Raw genomic sequence first — 16,657 nt, forward strand, 5'->3', positions numbered from 1 at the left:
CCATGACATCGTAGCCACCTATCCCTACTACCCACGTTAGTTTCTTCATGTACGGGAAGTATGGATTCTTTAAGATCCATGCTAACACAGACAAGGTCTGATGTGTGAGGACGGCATGGTGCCGTGGTCCTTGCTTTCATGGGACATCACTGAAACCCAATATCCCTCACTAATGCTTCTCATAAAAGGCGACTATGCTTGTCGTAGGAGGCGACTAACGGGATCGGATGTCAGGCTCGCTGACTTGGTCATCGGTTCCCAGTTGCGCAGATCGATGCTCATGCCGTTGATCAATGGATTGTCTGGTCCACACTCGATTATTTACAGACCACCGCCATATAGCTGGAATATTGCTGAGTGCGGTATAAAAGTAAACTCACTCACTCACTCACTCACCAGTAAATCAACGTTCCTCATGCAGAGAACCAGTTTAGTAATCACAAGACAAATGACTACGTCAGATACATCACTCCTGTCGATACAGCTTATGAAAACGCTGGAAATGTAATCTATTCGCAATATGAGTGAGTGACTTAAGGTTTACGCTGCTTTAAGCAATATCCCTGCGATATTATAGCTCGCGACACCAGAAATGGGCTTCACAAATTGTACTCATATGGGGTATCGAACCGGATCATCCCACTGTATGCGGACAGCTAGTAGTGTCTAATGGGATAAGGCCCACTGTAACTGCACTTGATCATTAAAGGGTTGTGTCATATACCAAGATTATTGACATACCGAATCTTTTATTTATATATCAAATGACCTCTAGTATTTATCATCTGGTCAAAGCATTAAACAACATATCTCATTCTAATAATCATAACCTTTTTGCTCTAAATCCTAGGTGCTGTACAGTCTCGGCCAAATGCATTTGCAACATTTATTGTGCTGTTTACTTGGAAGGTGAAAATACGAATAGTTTCATAAACTCAACATTCAAACTATCTAACCCATGAAAAGTTACGTTGATGTCTCCAGTGCATGTGCCAAGTTCAGAGTGTGTTTCGGGATATCATTTCATTATGGTGGTTGTATAATGTATACAATTAAAAGACACTATCAAATCAAGAATCATCTCGTGGTAAAAACTTATTTTAACGTTCTGACATGGCATGTCAAACAGTTCAGTATTTTTGAGGCAATCCGTAAGAAAATAACGTTTTAGTGTTAACACACTGCCAGTCGGGGACATAGTGATATCTAATCAATGCAGAATATGGTTAGATGTGTTGGGTCTGACTCCTTTGCAAAATACAACGTAACTTGAATATTTTCTAATTCACCGTACATGTTCACATACCTCACCTTTGATGTATTCCCAAGATCTTAGACCTCGCTTATTCTACTGATTCTTCAAACTGTCATCCCAAATTGCCCCATTATTGTGCTATGTCGATATAACATCACGTACGTGTCCCCGAACAAAATATTTCACATCTGACAACATATGGTGGAGTCTCACATCATGGCCTGTAACGTGTATGGCGACCTTGAACTTCCCATCATGACCTTTTACGACAAACTGGAACCCCGCTTCAAGGTCTGTAACATGTGTGACGACCAAGAGCCTAGCGTCATGGCCTGTAACACGTAATGACAACCGGAGCCTTGCATCATGGCCTGTAACATGTAATGAGAACCAGAGCATCGCGTCATGGCCTGCGGCTGTAACGTGTAATGGCAATCAGAGATTCGTATCATGGCCTGTAACGTGTAATGACAACCAGAGCCTCACATCATGACCTGTAACATGTAATGACAACCGGTGCCTCGCATCATGACCTGTAACATGTAATGACAACCGGTGCCTCACATCATGACCTGTAACATGTAATGACAACCGGTGCCTCACATCATGACCTGTAACATGTAATGACAACCGGTGCCTCACATCATGATCTGTTACATGTAATGACAACCGGTGCCTCATATCACGGTCTGTAGCATGTAATGACAACCGGAGCCTCGCATCATAGCATGTGACTTTTCAAGAGAACCAGAACTCCAGGGGCAAGGACCCTAAGCAGATGATGAGCTTTACCAGCCTGTCTTTTGGATAATATCTTTAATCTGTATTAAGCGATATTATTATAATAATATTATGATAATGCTTTATTCTCCGAGAAAGGAATTCTTTAACAACAGTGGGGCATACAGTGTTAAAACAAATGAAGCAAGAAACACGATCATCTTAAACACACAAAGTGGAAGAGAAGGATAAAAAATGTTTGCTGTAAGAGACTAGTAGACAAACACCCGATTCACAATTGTGGCTAGGTCTAACATTCATTCAAACGTTTAATGCAAACGTGGTAAAGATTCGAAACAAGAATGTAAATCATGGGACTGGTCAGGTAAAATTTTGCTCGCAGACAATAAAGCACGATCATACGCAATGAGCCGAGTGATAATGATAAGGGTAAACTACAAATTCATGCAAAGCAAAATAACAAAATTGACAATGGAGTAAGTAGTCACAGAGACACACATCTATCATACAAACGCAGCTTGAAAACTGAAATATAATAGATGATCATAGACACATACTGACACACATGCTGACAATATAACTGAATGAGTATGGTTTTACGCCGCTTTTAGCTATATACCAGCAATGTCCAGCTGATGACGAAACAAATATTCACAAAGATGCAACAAAATAATGACATACAAAAAAGCAACACATAGGTGATTAGACAAAGAGAAACACAACGTGGAAACTAATATGTAATAAATTACATGTATTTTGAAAAACGCTTATAAAACATATTTACTTTATGATTATATCGTTTGTTCTTTAGGATGGACAACATGGTAAAGGGATGTAAGCGACATTTCGTTAGCGAGAACCGTGTATTTGCCATGCTATTCCCATGGAAATCATGTTAGTGTCAAAAATTAACGAGACTTTAATGATATAACATATGATATTAATTTAAGACCTAAACAGGTGAAAAATATCGAAAATGAACACGCACAAAAATAAACACCGTAAAGACCACGGGTTTCTCGGGTAATTGCAAAGACTTCTAAAAATAGTGAATTTCATGTTCCATTACGGCGTGTGAGTTAAAACCACAAACATGACGAATATAAAAGTGTAATATATACGATCGAGTCAAAACCATCAGCATGTGTTTGACGCCACGCTGGAAATCCTTGACAAGGTGTTTGACGCCATTTCATAATTAACATTTTATATTTGATATCACAATTACATACTGACTGTTTCGGGTGTGAAGTACTCGTATCTGGTCCTGGGTTGCAAACAGAAAGCCTTCCGTTTCACTTTTCAGGCCAGCCGGTTTCATCCAAGCAAAAATTCTACGGGGTAACAGTACTTCAAATACACGTCACATAAACCGTGTTTTGATGTGCCACTTCCTTTGGCCGGCACTACTTTGTGTATCTTCTACTAGAATAGGACCATCAATAATGCCATGGTGATTCTGTCTTATATCCTTGTTTAATAAAGAAACTGTGGAATGCTTTGTGTTCTTTATGACCTTGACATGCTTCTCGGGAGAACCATTACACAAATGCATGTATCAAAAAGAATGCATGTATGCAGATGCCATTTACAAACGCATGGTATATTTGGGATTACAATTTCTAAGTTAAGTACAGATTCTTGGTCGCCATTACACTTTGAGTCGCATTTGGGATTCGAACAAACACCCTCAGAGTCAGGCCATAAAGTCGGCCGCCTAACTGACTCAGGCTTTCTATTGAAGCCGCGGTGGCTGAGTCGGTTATGCGTCTGACTTTGTGATGGCACGGGTTCGAATCCTGGATGGAACTCCACCCAACAAAAGCACTAGGATTTGCACTGTACTGCCAAATATAACATGTGACGCAACAATATTATTGACAAAATATTAACACTCTGATATTCTGTCAAATAAGCGCCTAAAACAAAACCATACGACATTATTAGTAATAGCGTGTTTGTGACTTAGAGTGAGGCTTCGGTGCGGATTCTTACACTGTTATAAAGCTAAGAAACATGGGAACGTCACACTATGGAATAAACAAGCTGTTATTCTGAAAGTCGAATTCTTCGTTATTGACTCAGCAACTTCTAGAATGCCAATAAAGAATTAGAGTCAACTCCAGGTGACACCTGTTCCGTATAAAATCAACAGAAACAGAGTAAATGACACGATTCTGCCAATCAGTAAATGAAATAATTAATCTGATGAAGCGAGTTTGCCCAAGGGTATACAATACTCCGGTGGTGTCATAAAAGGACACTATCTAAGTACACGGCATTGCCGTACCCCTTGCCGTCATGGAAATTAAGTGAGTGTTAATTAATTAATCAATTAATCAGCATTCTGTACACTGAGTCTCCCTAATTGTTAATGTTAGTGCCTATCGACATTCCTTTACACAGATCACAATTTATTGAACATTTCAGATACATGAGCGATGAGAGGACTAGGTTTATATTATTCGATCTCATCGTTTGCGTGTATCTTCATTGCCATGACAAAGTATCTTTTTGTATCGTTTTTCGAACCGGTGTCCGAACCCATAATGATAGTTTTGTTATACCAGTTACCAACAGAAATACAGCCTCAGACAATTTCATCTCCCCGTGAATGTAAAGGCAGTGCTGAGTGAGTGAGTTAGTTGGCTTTAAGTCACCTTAAAACACTGTTACAGTATTGCTGTCGTCATATGAGGGAAATGACTGTTTGCCCTCCGGTTATTTTTTGTTATTTATTTTGCTTTTTAATTTGTTGTTTGTTGTCTTTCTTAGAAAAGCGCATTTATCTGCGTAATCGGGACAAGATGAATCGGAGAATCTGACCCCTCGATCTCTGAGTAAGTTACTTTTACGCCGCACTCAGCAATATTCCAGTTATATGACGGCGGTCGGGAAATAATCGAGTCTGTACCAGACAATCCGGTGAGCAACAACATGAGCATCGATCTGCACAATTGGGAACCGATGACATGTGTCAACCAAGTCAGCGAGCCTGACCACCCGATCCCGTTAGTCGCCTCTTTCGACAAGCTGAGTCGCCTTTCATGGCAAACATGGGTTGCTCAAGGCCTATTCTACTCCGGGACCTTCGCGGGTGGTAACCTCTTACAAGAAGTACATGCTGTTAATCAAAGAATCTTTATCCTCAACAGATCTAGATTGGTTGTTTGACCCCGGAGATATTCCAGCTATACTGTGTATATGACGACGGTCGGTAAATAATCCAGTGATTGACAGAATGAGCATGAATGTACGGAATATGGGCACATGATGATCCACATGGCTACAACAAACCTCGCTCACTCACTCACTCACTCACTGATTACAAGAACCTGTAGTCTACAGTTCGGTGTAAGAACCAATCAGCGGAGCACGGACTCCCTTTACGAATATTTCATATTTATGTTTTACATGAAATGTAGATCTATTCCCCAATACTAAATCATTAAAACGCGTGTTAGAGCACAGGCAAACTGTAGCGCAAATGGGTTGCGCAGCATAGAGAAAATTACCAGTCTTCTTACATGCGAGCGAAGTCAGCAAAGGTTGGCAGCGTACTTTCCTCGCTTCAATTCGAAAAATATTTTTCATGTCAAAATAAAATATCGCCACCATCAAAAGTATACACCTTTTCTTCACTTGGTTGTGCTCTCACATTTCCAACAGCATGTTGAACGATCACTCATGTGAAATATTTTTGATTCAACATTTTGCGCTTCGCTCATATATGAAGACTTGTCATATTCTCTATGCTGTGCAACCCCATTTGCACTGCAGTTTGCCTGTTTTTAGAGGCATGGACGCAGTGTCATTTGATTATACACCACAAACCCACTCAAAGAGCTGACCTTCGCTCCTCATTTCATACACATTAGACATCTGAAGTCATACCTAAACATAATGAATATGTATTTAGCTAAATCGGGAACATGTAGAAAGGTAAGGTAACGGTTTAATAAGTTATAACTTGGAAATGAAAAGACTTTAAGTATATGAATTCAACAACGTCACTCCCATGCTGGCAATACCATGCGACAAATATCGAGTAATTCAGGTTACAGAATGTAGGACAATAAAATGTTCGAAACATTTTGCGATTTCGAAAAACCGACATACTAAGAAAAATAGTTTTCTTATTAAAAGCCAGTCATATGCATGTGTTTGACAGACATGACATGGACTGCATTGTAAGATGAAACTCAATACCTGGTTGTTGGACGTATATTACTGAATTGTCACGACACTATGTGCCATCACGGTCTATTCAGTTGAATGATGGTGTGGTTGCAACTGTCTTATGAGTGGTTCCTTAGAGTAAACGTGAGGTCAGTGGAACACAGGGGTGTTTATTTATATGGTTCAGTCTGGCATACTTTTAGTTCCCCAACAGTTTACCGCTTTACTCTTAATCCAACTGATTGCTCTTCATTGAGGATACCATCACTCGCATCACTCTTATCTTCATCTACACATTTAAAACAGAACAGACCCGTGAAGGTCCCCGGGGTAGAATACGCCTTCAGCATGCTTGCCATAAAAGGCATATGAGGCAACTAACGGGATCGGGTGGTCAGGCTCGCTGACTTGGTTGACACATGTCATTGTTTCCCAGGTCGATGCTCATGCTGTTACTCACCGGATTGTCTGGTCCAGACTCGATTATTTCCCGACCGACGTCATATAACTGGAATATAGCTGAGTGCGGCGTAAAACTAAACTCACTCACTGAAACAGAACAGACGCGTGAGGATCTTGGTTAGAACTGGTCTTCATCAATCAACGTTTGTCATAAGACGCTCCTATGAGGCTGATCACTGGATTGTCTTTTCAAGACTCTGATTACGGTACAAACCAACCAACAAACAATGAAACAGTGCGTCGAGATCTAAGACTAACACCCACAGGAAAAAGGCCCATATCTGTCTGGTTTTAATTTTATGTTTGTTAGGTGAATGATAAATCAAACGGGGTTCTCGTACATAGGTGATTAGGTCGTTTTGGGTCCATATTCCATAGAGGTGTGGGCAGGTATTCTGGCCAAAAAGATTCCCCAATCTTTCTGCGTTGATCTGTTGGTCGGGCTCAGTAACTACTGGCAAAGAAGGATTAGTTGGACCGGCGTTTACAAAAACCAGGCGGTGCACGGCAATGGGCAAACCCATTTGGCTGGTGAAGGGTAGAGGAGGTGGAGGCTAGTGCAGAACATGACGTGTACTTGCACGTGCTTTGCTCAGAGGAATCTCGCGTCGTCGGTTTAGCAAGTAGGTGATACACTTGAGCAATGGTACCTGGGGCCCCTTCGTTCACAGTGACAGGAGTCTGTGGGCGGGTCAATGTCAGGTCGGTGCTAAACCATCCCTGTTTGCCAGTAGGTTTATTTCATTGCTTCGTTTTCCAGGTTTGTAGATTGGTGCCATGAACACATTCACTGGGATACGGATAAAACGGACCCCAAAAATTGAGAAAACGGCCACCGCGCAGGAGGAAACGGCCTCCGGACTCCGGAGAACACGGCCTCTGTGCCTTGAGAAAAAGGTCAACATAGCTGCATCAAAGGAGATATACTAAATAATAGCGATTTACTTCATTGCGGATAAGCTTTCAAAAAGTTTTTTTTTAAAGTTTCGATCCCCATAGCGGTTCAACCATCGAAGATTGATTGGTAGTTTCGATAGTCACAATGAACAAACTAATGTGATTGTTTATTTTACAGGAAAGATTAGTTCATGGTAGAGAAAAAGCTCACGTCATTACCGGCATAGCGTTTTCCATGGAGATGTTCCTTCAATTTTGGAAATAAGTGAAAGTCGCATGGGGCCAGGTTAGGTGAATATGGGGAGCCACACTGATGTGCTGCAGACTTAGCCAGTCGGAGATGTGAGACGAAGCATTGTCATGTAAAATCAGAACTCCAACCCCCAACATCTCTCAGATCTTCTGTACTCGTGTGTATACCCAATATGCTTCAACGACCTGCTGCTTGTTGACCTCTTTGAGTAATGTAGCTGGAAATTGCTGGTGAAGAACACTGTCCAACAACACTCCTAAGGTTAGTTGGTGTGACCAGTCTAGAAGTTATATAGGTCTAGAACTTTTTTACCAGCCCTCGTGTTACAAGCAGAGTTCTGGTTATTGTTTATCATGGAAATCGACACATCAGCTGATTGATTTGTTAAACCAAACACTCAAGATTAACACACGCGTACGTCCTACAAGTCACCCACTCACACAGATCACATTTACGTTCACACCAACACACGTAGCGCCCGCTGTCTACAGCAGCTGAGGTACCGTGATTTAACTAAGATACCCACATTCTGACAAGATCAGATAATAGCTCTAAAGTTACACTCTCGCTTAATTACCATATAAACATACCAGCACCTACTTGTCTAGGAACAGTAATTAATTGTTGATAATTTCACCCGATGGTAAAACATTATAAAAAGAAAGAGCAACCGATGCAGTTCTACAAGCGTCCTCAGTTTATGAGATTTTTAGAACTCAGCATCACAGATCGATAACACTAACAGAGTCGTTATTTACTTTGTCTTTTTTATTTTCATTGTTCACTTATCACATGTGGCGATACTTACAGATTCAACCCCGCGAGTTTGTGTAACAGATCAGTCTTTAGATATTTACCTAAACTTTGAACAATGTCTGTTCAGGGTTGGCGAAACAGCGGCCGTGGTTTAATACAACTCGGATGTAACCTGCATTGCGTGACGACAGCCAATTATCGAAGCCGTCTCCGGGCTGTCGCCCAATCGGAAGGGGAGGTAAAAGCTACAAGGGCGCTGTCAAAATTAAAACCGGAAAGATAGCGAAAGCGCACCAATCTTCTCTGTCACAGCTTTACGGACATAAAACTACCGAATTAGCTCTGATTGAGGGAGATTTCCGATTGAGGAGAAAGGATTGCAAACTTTGATGGTACTTTTATTGAGCTCCCCTCCCCACTTGGTGTTAGACGAGGTAACGAGGCACTCATGCTGAATTTTCGCTAAAACTTTAGATAAAGATTTTAATACACCTTTGTACTTCCGGGGTCACGACAAATCCGCTTTTTTCAGAATACGTATACTCTAAGGGGGCTAAATTGAGGCGATGTTAAAGAGGGAGGTAATTAACGATTGCTGACGTCAGCTGTGTGCCATTATGATATTATATTGGAGGATGTGGTCAACAGCGTGTAACCAGTTTATCAGAACGTCCATAAGCCTGTATTGACACTCTTGCGGTGGGAACAAAGACCCACTTCAGATGAAATGTACCACCGAGAGTACTTCACATTTACGTCTCATTGATTGCTATGACATGATTACTCAAGTAATTGAGTGTTTGAAAAAGAGACTGGATAACACAAGTTTAATTTTAAGCTATTGAGGTTGAAAATGTTCATAAAAGGGTTTTTTTTGTCTTTTTTTCAAGCACCACACTCAGCAATTTCCTCAGTATGAAGGTAATGTGGAAATCGTCCAGTCTGAACGGGATGCATGTAATAAAATATATTATTCATTGTTTGCTGTTTTACAAATTTTGTTTTGGACCTGAAACAAAATTCTTGATTTAACGGGTCACTGCGTCGACGATTCTCTGGTCTGTGTACTAACATCAGGTACGACGTCACACCTTCAGTTTAACTGGCAGAGGAGTATCACACAGGATTTCTATAAAACTGAAAATACTGTGCACACTGATCAACAACCTGGAGCAATGATAATGAACAAAACATATCGCGCCATGTTGGTGGCATGTAGCATTTTATAAATGGAACTTTAGAAATAAATAGTTGTTCAAAATTTCATGTTCAGATTCACAGTTCTTTACCGTCATTGTTGCAAGGGCAAACAACGAGATATTGCTAGTATATTGCGAAAAGCGGCGTAAAACCCATTTACTCATGTTTTTATGCAAATTGTGTGAGTGGATCTACGGAAAGAGCAACACACTCTCACTTACTGTCACGGGTGGATGTAGTAATGGATCACAAATGCGTATTAGATTATTACGGAACACAACAGCGATCATTCGGACCGTATTGCCGTATGGGTTTAATCTGTTGCGTATTCCCTATGATTCTTCGCTGTGGAATCAGCTGATCATGTGTTCATTCCCAACATCCCAAATCAGGAACCTTGATTCGTTCATCATTAAAAACGCCTTGCTTGTGGATACAGTGAAAACTAAGGCAATGGCTTTTAGCATGACAACGTATGGTATGGATTTATAACTTGTTTAATAATTACAGCATGCCGTTTCTGAGCTACTTTTTGCCCCTTCATCAGGTGAATGACAAAATATGAGAATCAATACCAAACGTTTTTATGTTACCTTCCAACGTATAAATGTCCATCAGGCATCTAGGCTATTACGTTTTTAGAAACTTGCCAGCAAGTTCAGTTCTTGCCACACGACCCCATGTGGGAAATCGAGCAGGGAATTTCATGCAGACGCTGTAACTACACCATCGCGCTAAGCCGATCTAGAGTCACTAAACATTCACTATATCCACTGATCGACAAGTACAGAACAAGTCTTTATAGGCTGACGTAAAGAGAGTTTACCTAAATCTATGACTTTGTTTCTTATGACTTTTTTGCCTAATCTCTCATAACAAACGTTTCTTTGAATGGACGTCATACATGCAAATGTCACTCCTTCACACCCACGTGTCACATGACCGATCTGTCACGTGCAAACCTAACAATCCACGTGGCAGAGGTGATATTTCCGGCAGTTCTCACCATTAACAGTAGGAAGAGCTGGAACTAGGTGTTGCCATTTTTATCTACAACAAAGCAAACATTGACCATGCTTAATGTACACATGACATGGTAAACAAAGGCCATCATGCTTAATAGAAATGCATCGGGACATTAATTGAAAATCGTTCCATCTATATGAGCAGGAATGAAAAACACTTTTCTTATCCAGTTGCAGTGTTGTGGCACACGTTCTCAGACAAAAGAACCAGAAACATATCACCCGACGTGACACCCCGCCACGCCACGCCACGTCACAGCACGTCACGTCATGTGTTTGTTCTATTTAACAAAATAACGTAAATGGTATGTTCCCTTCTTCAAGAGTTTCCCGTGACTTTGTTACGCGCACAAATAGAAGTGAGAAACATCACACATTTTTATTTAGCCTTACTTTATTTAAACATTCTTTGCAAACTTTTGAAATGCTCATTCGTCAGATGTAAAAATCTGTATGTATTACAGTACGTATATTGATCCGTTCACACTGGACATGGACCGCTGTCAGATAATCCCGTGATCCTTGTGTTTTGTAAATGGATCAAGGTGGAGATAACATTCCCCGCCTGATGCCCTGCTCCCCGAGTGATGAACATACGTACCTAGTCGTGGCTGGTATATGAATATACTCATCAACATACACATACACGCAAACATAATTTACCCCGTCATAAATACAGCAGTTTCATGATATCTGTCAGCTGTTTCATTCTGTACCATCGCTCATACTGCGCATGCCACAAATTTGACATCTGGTGACACTACGACAAACATTTTTTTTCCAAATTGTTGCATACACAGTTTGAATAATTAAACAGAATTAATTTGCCGAAGAGTGGTTTAAAATTATAAAATCTAAGTTGAAGGAAAGATATCTACGTGTCCCCGAAGAGGTGCCGGCTAGTCTGAGAGGTTCGACATGGCGTAAGATGAGTTTGCATGTTGTCTCAAGGTTTCTCAATTTCCGTGGGGGCAGCAGGGTGGCCTAGTGATTAAAGCGTTTGCTCGTCACGCCGATGACCCAGGTTCGATTCCCCACAAGGGTACAAAGCCTGAAGCCCATTTCTGGTATCACCTGCCGTGATATTGCTGGAATGTTGTTGAAACCATACTCACCCACAAACATTTAATATTTAGTAGAAACCAGGAAAGAACGATGAGTTGACTGAATATCTGAAAACGTACGGAGCAGTAATTGTTTTATTTGATTTACTCATAAAAATGGTGTATGGCAGGAATTAATCATTATTGTTAACTGAGAACGTTCACTGAGAAATGTTTTTAAACATTTTCCTCTTAAAGTAAAGTAAAGGTATTTCTTAAGAGGATTTCATGACTGAGTTGGGTTTATATGTGACCATCTTATGGCCCCAAACGATGTGTGGATTTGTGTCCCTTAGTTGAAGCAGAATTCGGTGATCCCAGTAAACATGGATGAGTGGGTGAGTGAATTTAGTTTTACGCCGCGCTCAGCAATATTCCAGTTACATGGCGACCCTCTGAACCAGACAATCCAATGATCAACAACATGAACATTGATCTACGCAAATGGGATACACTGACATGTGTAAACCAAGTCAGTGAGTTTGACCATCCGAACCCTCAAGTCGCCTCTTCATATCATCATCTCTGTAATTATGATTGCTTGTGTGTTAAACCCACGCCAGTCGCACTCACCGTCATGTAAGCGGAGTATCTTCTAAAGCATCGGCACACACAAAAGTCCAGACACGCTGTTAAGTGTTTCATAAACATTTCCCATAAATAATATGCAAACACAAACCTCTCAAAATTCAAGATGTGTTCAAAGTCCAAGCACGACGCCAGGAGAGCATATAGATATATTTCGGAAGATAAGATCATATATGCATATTACCAGTATTTATATTCAGACATAATAGAACCGCTCTCATCTTTTTCTAAAGTAACTACAACAACTTGTAAACTAAAAAGTCCATGTTTAGAAAAACAACATGTGCATGCATGCTAATGACTCGAAAGGAGCAATAAACATGATTTACATAGTCATTCCATTAACACTGGTTTGGAAATAAGACGGGTTTATGTTTGCACACCAAGATGATAACAAGTAGCACGCCGGACCTTTCATCATGTAATATTCACGTCTCTCGTCTTGGCCTGTACATGCTTACAGACTCAGTATTGATCGACAGTATTTAGATGAGGCTCAAAAACGTGCATTTACTTAATGATGATGGTTGCTTAAACAAACGAACAGTGTCGAACAATGTTCAGTTGAAAGATGAATTAAAGTTGTCTTTTAATCCATATTTGATTTCTTGCATGTCTATGCATTGATTCATAGAAGCAAATACCATGGTCGATCACTCGTAAATGACACATCTTACCGAACATCTTTCATATTAGAAACATGGATTTAACCAAAGAATTAGAAACCTTTTTCAAACATTTTTAAACTGAAAATAGTCGACGAAACAATGCAAACCTAATGTCGCAACACATTTGTCATGTTTGTAGCAGCTTTGAATAACCCTTTCTTGTTTGTTGACGCATATTCAAACATGGACATATACTTTCGTTTGGAGTTAAAGTGGCAGAAATTACCTTTGATTTTGTTACGTTTATATTACTGGTTATCTTCCGCAACATCTTTCCTAACTTTGTATTTTTCCACAATTTTAGCAATCCCTGGAGCAGGATGTCTGCCTATACCCTGGTCACCTTGTGTTTGGCCACGTGGTGTTGCCTGGCAACTGCTTACCAAGGGGTGAGTTCCCATCAACCACACTTTGTAGACAGACAGATATTTCATTTTAGTCTCACATCATATAAAAGTGCAGATATACATATAATATACACAAAGTGAACCCACTGTCTGACAATCCAGCCCAGTTCTCCATTTTCCAGGAATGGGTGTCTGCATGATGTTTAACATTTGAGTTAAAAGTAGTTTTCTCTTTCATTGGGCTTTTTTTACCTATGTTATTAATGTTTACAACAAAAAATATAAATAAAAAAATATAAAAAACACCAACGTTTGAGGGGGGGCTTTCTGAAAATTTGGTTTTAGGCCTTTCGGCAAGTGTTTTGAAGATGTGAAAGTCTAAGGTCGAGTAGTTACACATACAATAAAATTGGTAACGCCAATGCACACACACACGCACACACGCACACACACACACACACACACAAACACACGCACACACACACACACATGATCACATGATCACTGAAAGAATTTTATCTGAACTCATGATATAAGATAGGTGGCATATAAATATTAAGGGCGCGTTATATCTGATTACTGATGGAAACAAAATTTATATCTGCATAGTGACTGAGGTACGGGTTACACCCAATTCCCACATATGTCATAGTCATTACTACCAAGTATGCCTGGACACTCCTGCAGAAACGACAGTTGATGTAAAAGCACGTATTCAATATTAGTACGCCTGTGAAACTGCATTCAAGATTATTCGGGTTTATAAGTCGGTTTTACTTTTCGAAAGTTTGAAATTTGTGAAAAATAACAAAAAGATATGCCTCTTACTATTGAGTCAAGCGCGAGTAAAATCCTTTATTATCACGCTGTTCACATGTACACATACCATTCTTTGGCATGAAGGGGAGGTGAATGCGCGTGTTTGTATGTGTGTAAGTGTCTAAACGTGTGTGTGTGTACGTACGTATGTAGACAGACAGTGTATGTATGAGTGCGTGTGTGAGAGAGTGTGTGTGTTAGAGAGTGCGTGTGCGTGCGTGCGTGTGTTTTACCAAGTTGCCAACAGAGTGAAGACAGAAATGGGCTTCACATTGTTCACATGTCGGGAATCGAATCCGAGTCTGCGGCATGACGACCGATTGCTTTAACCACTAAGGTATCCAGTCAGCTTCCCTACACAAAGTGTCATCAAATGATTCGTCGTAGCATAAATATATTGTGAATAACTGCAGTATGCTGGAACTCCGAAACCAGTTAATTGTATCAGCGCCGAAATGTAAACGTGGAAACAGTACAGCATTGAACTAATGAAAGGATAAATTATAATCATGAAGCCTGTTGTGATATATAATACAAGTCATTACAATTGTGTTCATTGTTGTACCGTTCTCTTTCAGCTGAACGTTGACACTCCTCAAACGAATTTGCCATTACCTATGACTCGGCAAGCTGTTGTGTCACCATTGGGATTGGACACGTCGTCAACTGATCTCTACTGTGATGACTCTGTTGGTATAAGAGATTTAGGCATGAGAAAGATCATCATCGGTGACAAGGATGATGAGGATGAAGATTATTTGGCAGGAATGGAATGGGACTCATATACAGAAAATATAGCCAACGTTTTGAATGGTTTGGAAGCCTTGTCGTCAGTCAACAATGCTAGTGATGCAAACCATGGGCCTACACAAAAGACAGTATTGTCAAATCACCCTTCAAGTTCAGAAAATACCCAAGTGTTTTCTGGCAGACCACCTTCGGAAGGCTCGGGGACAATGGGTAGCGTAAAATATATTACAAACAAATTGGGCTCATCCAGCAATACTGGGGTTGGTTCTGTCAAGACTACAGATCTACAGAATAAGAGCGTCCGTGAATTTGGAGGCGCCTCTATCAAGGGAAACAGTGGAGGAGATTCAGCTGAAGAAGACAAGAGTATCTCTTCTACTGGTGTATCTTCCAAGGACGACTCTCCTCTCAGCAACTTCAACATCAATGATGACGGCAGAATATCTTCCTTCCAGAGTTCAAGACAGACAGTTACCATACCCGATTCAGCTCTTCTGAAGCAAATGGTAAGAACTTTCTATTCTGCACAACAATCGTTATTGTCGGCCACAAAGCCAGCAACAGCACAGGGAACTGCTGGTATGGTAGAAATACACGGAGCAGCCATTCACCATGCTGACACTTCAGTGTCCAACTTACAGGGCAATGTCTCTCCAGGAACCAGTTTGCCTTTTCGGGATGCAGTTTTATCAGGAGCTCCTGAGGCATGGAGACTGCATGACAATACTGCTGGATCAATCGATGATTTTGAAAAAATGGTTAATTTGTTTGCAAACAAACTGGCATCTGATGCTGGTATAAACCCTGTATCTGACGGCTCCGGAAGAAATGGTGGGTTGACAAATACAGTTAGGTCCATCATTAATGACATTAGTCTTTCAAACACTGCAGTGCAACCATCCATTGATGTAGATCCTAGCACTGCAGGTTCCAACCTTCATATGCTGGCAAACCCTTTACTATTTCCATCCATGTCTAGTCTTTCCGGTGTAACTGGTGTAGGATCAAGTACAGGTATCACAAACCAGGGTCAATCAAATGAGAGAGGCATCCTTAATGGTAGTATCAGTATCTCCACGTCAGAACGTCCAGATCAACGTCAGTCTGATACGTTAAGTTCCTTTAACACCGCTGTCGGTAGCTCCAGTTCAACATTTCTATATCAGGATAAGTTTGACTTTGGAGGGGGCCTTAAAGCTGAAGTTGATAACTCCAGTCCAACAATTCTGGATCAGGGCCAGTCTGATGCAGTAGGTACTATTAACACTTCTGTGGGTAGTTCCAGGTCGACAGTTCTACATAGGGAACGGTCTAATGCACTGCATAGCTCGAGGGTAAAACTTCTACGTCAAGGTCAGTTCATCGCGAGAAGTGCTTTCAGAACAGAGGCAGGTAGCTCCAGTTCAACACTTCCAGATCAAGGTCAGTTTATTGCGAGAGGTGCCCTGAATACAGATGCAGGTAGTTTCAGTTCCACACCTCAAGATCAAGGTAAATTTATTGCAAGAAATGCCGTTAACACAGGGGAAGGTAGCTCTGGCTTGACACTTCCAGATCGAAATCAGTTTGTTGCCAGAAGTGCCTTTAACACAGGAGTCGCTAGCTCCAGTTCGG

General features: G+C 40.8%; 1 protein-coding gene across 1 annotated transcript in view; it reads right to left on the minus strand.

The window, feature by feature from the left end:
• The window catches only part of LOC137297897 (tetratricopeptide repeat protein 21B-like), a 308,763-nt gene extending 295,140 nt beyond the window's left edge, over positions 1-13,623 (minus strand). Inside the window, exon 1 of the mRNA XM_067829878.1 lies at positions 13,618-13,623. The gene's annotated coding sequence lies outside the window, so the exon portion shown is untranslated. The remainder of the gene's footprint in view (positions 1-13,617) is intronic.
• Positions 13,624-16,657: the final 3,034 nt, after the last annotated feature.

Source organism: Haliotis asinina, chromosome 10 (assembly GCF_037392515.1).
Source record: "Haliotis asinina isolate JCU_RB_2024 chromosome 10, JCU_Hal_asi_v2, whole genome shotgun sequence".
Taxonomy (NCBI): Eukaryota; Metazoa; Mollusca; class Gastropoda; order Lepetellida; family Haliotidae; genus Haliotis; species Haliotis asinina.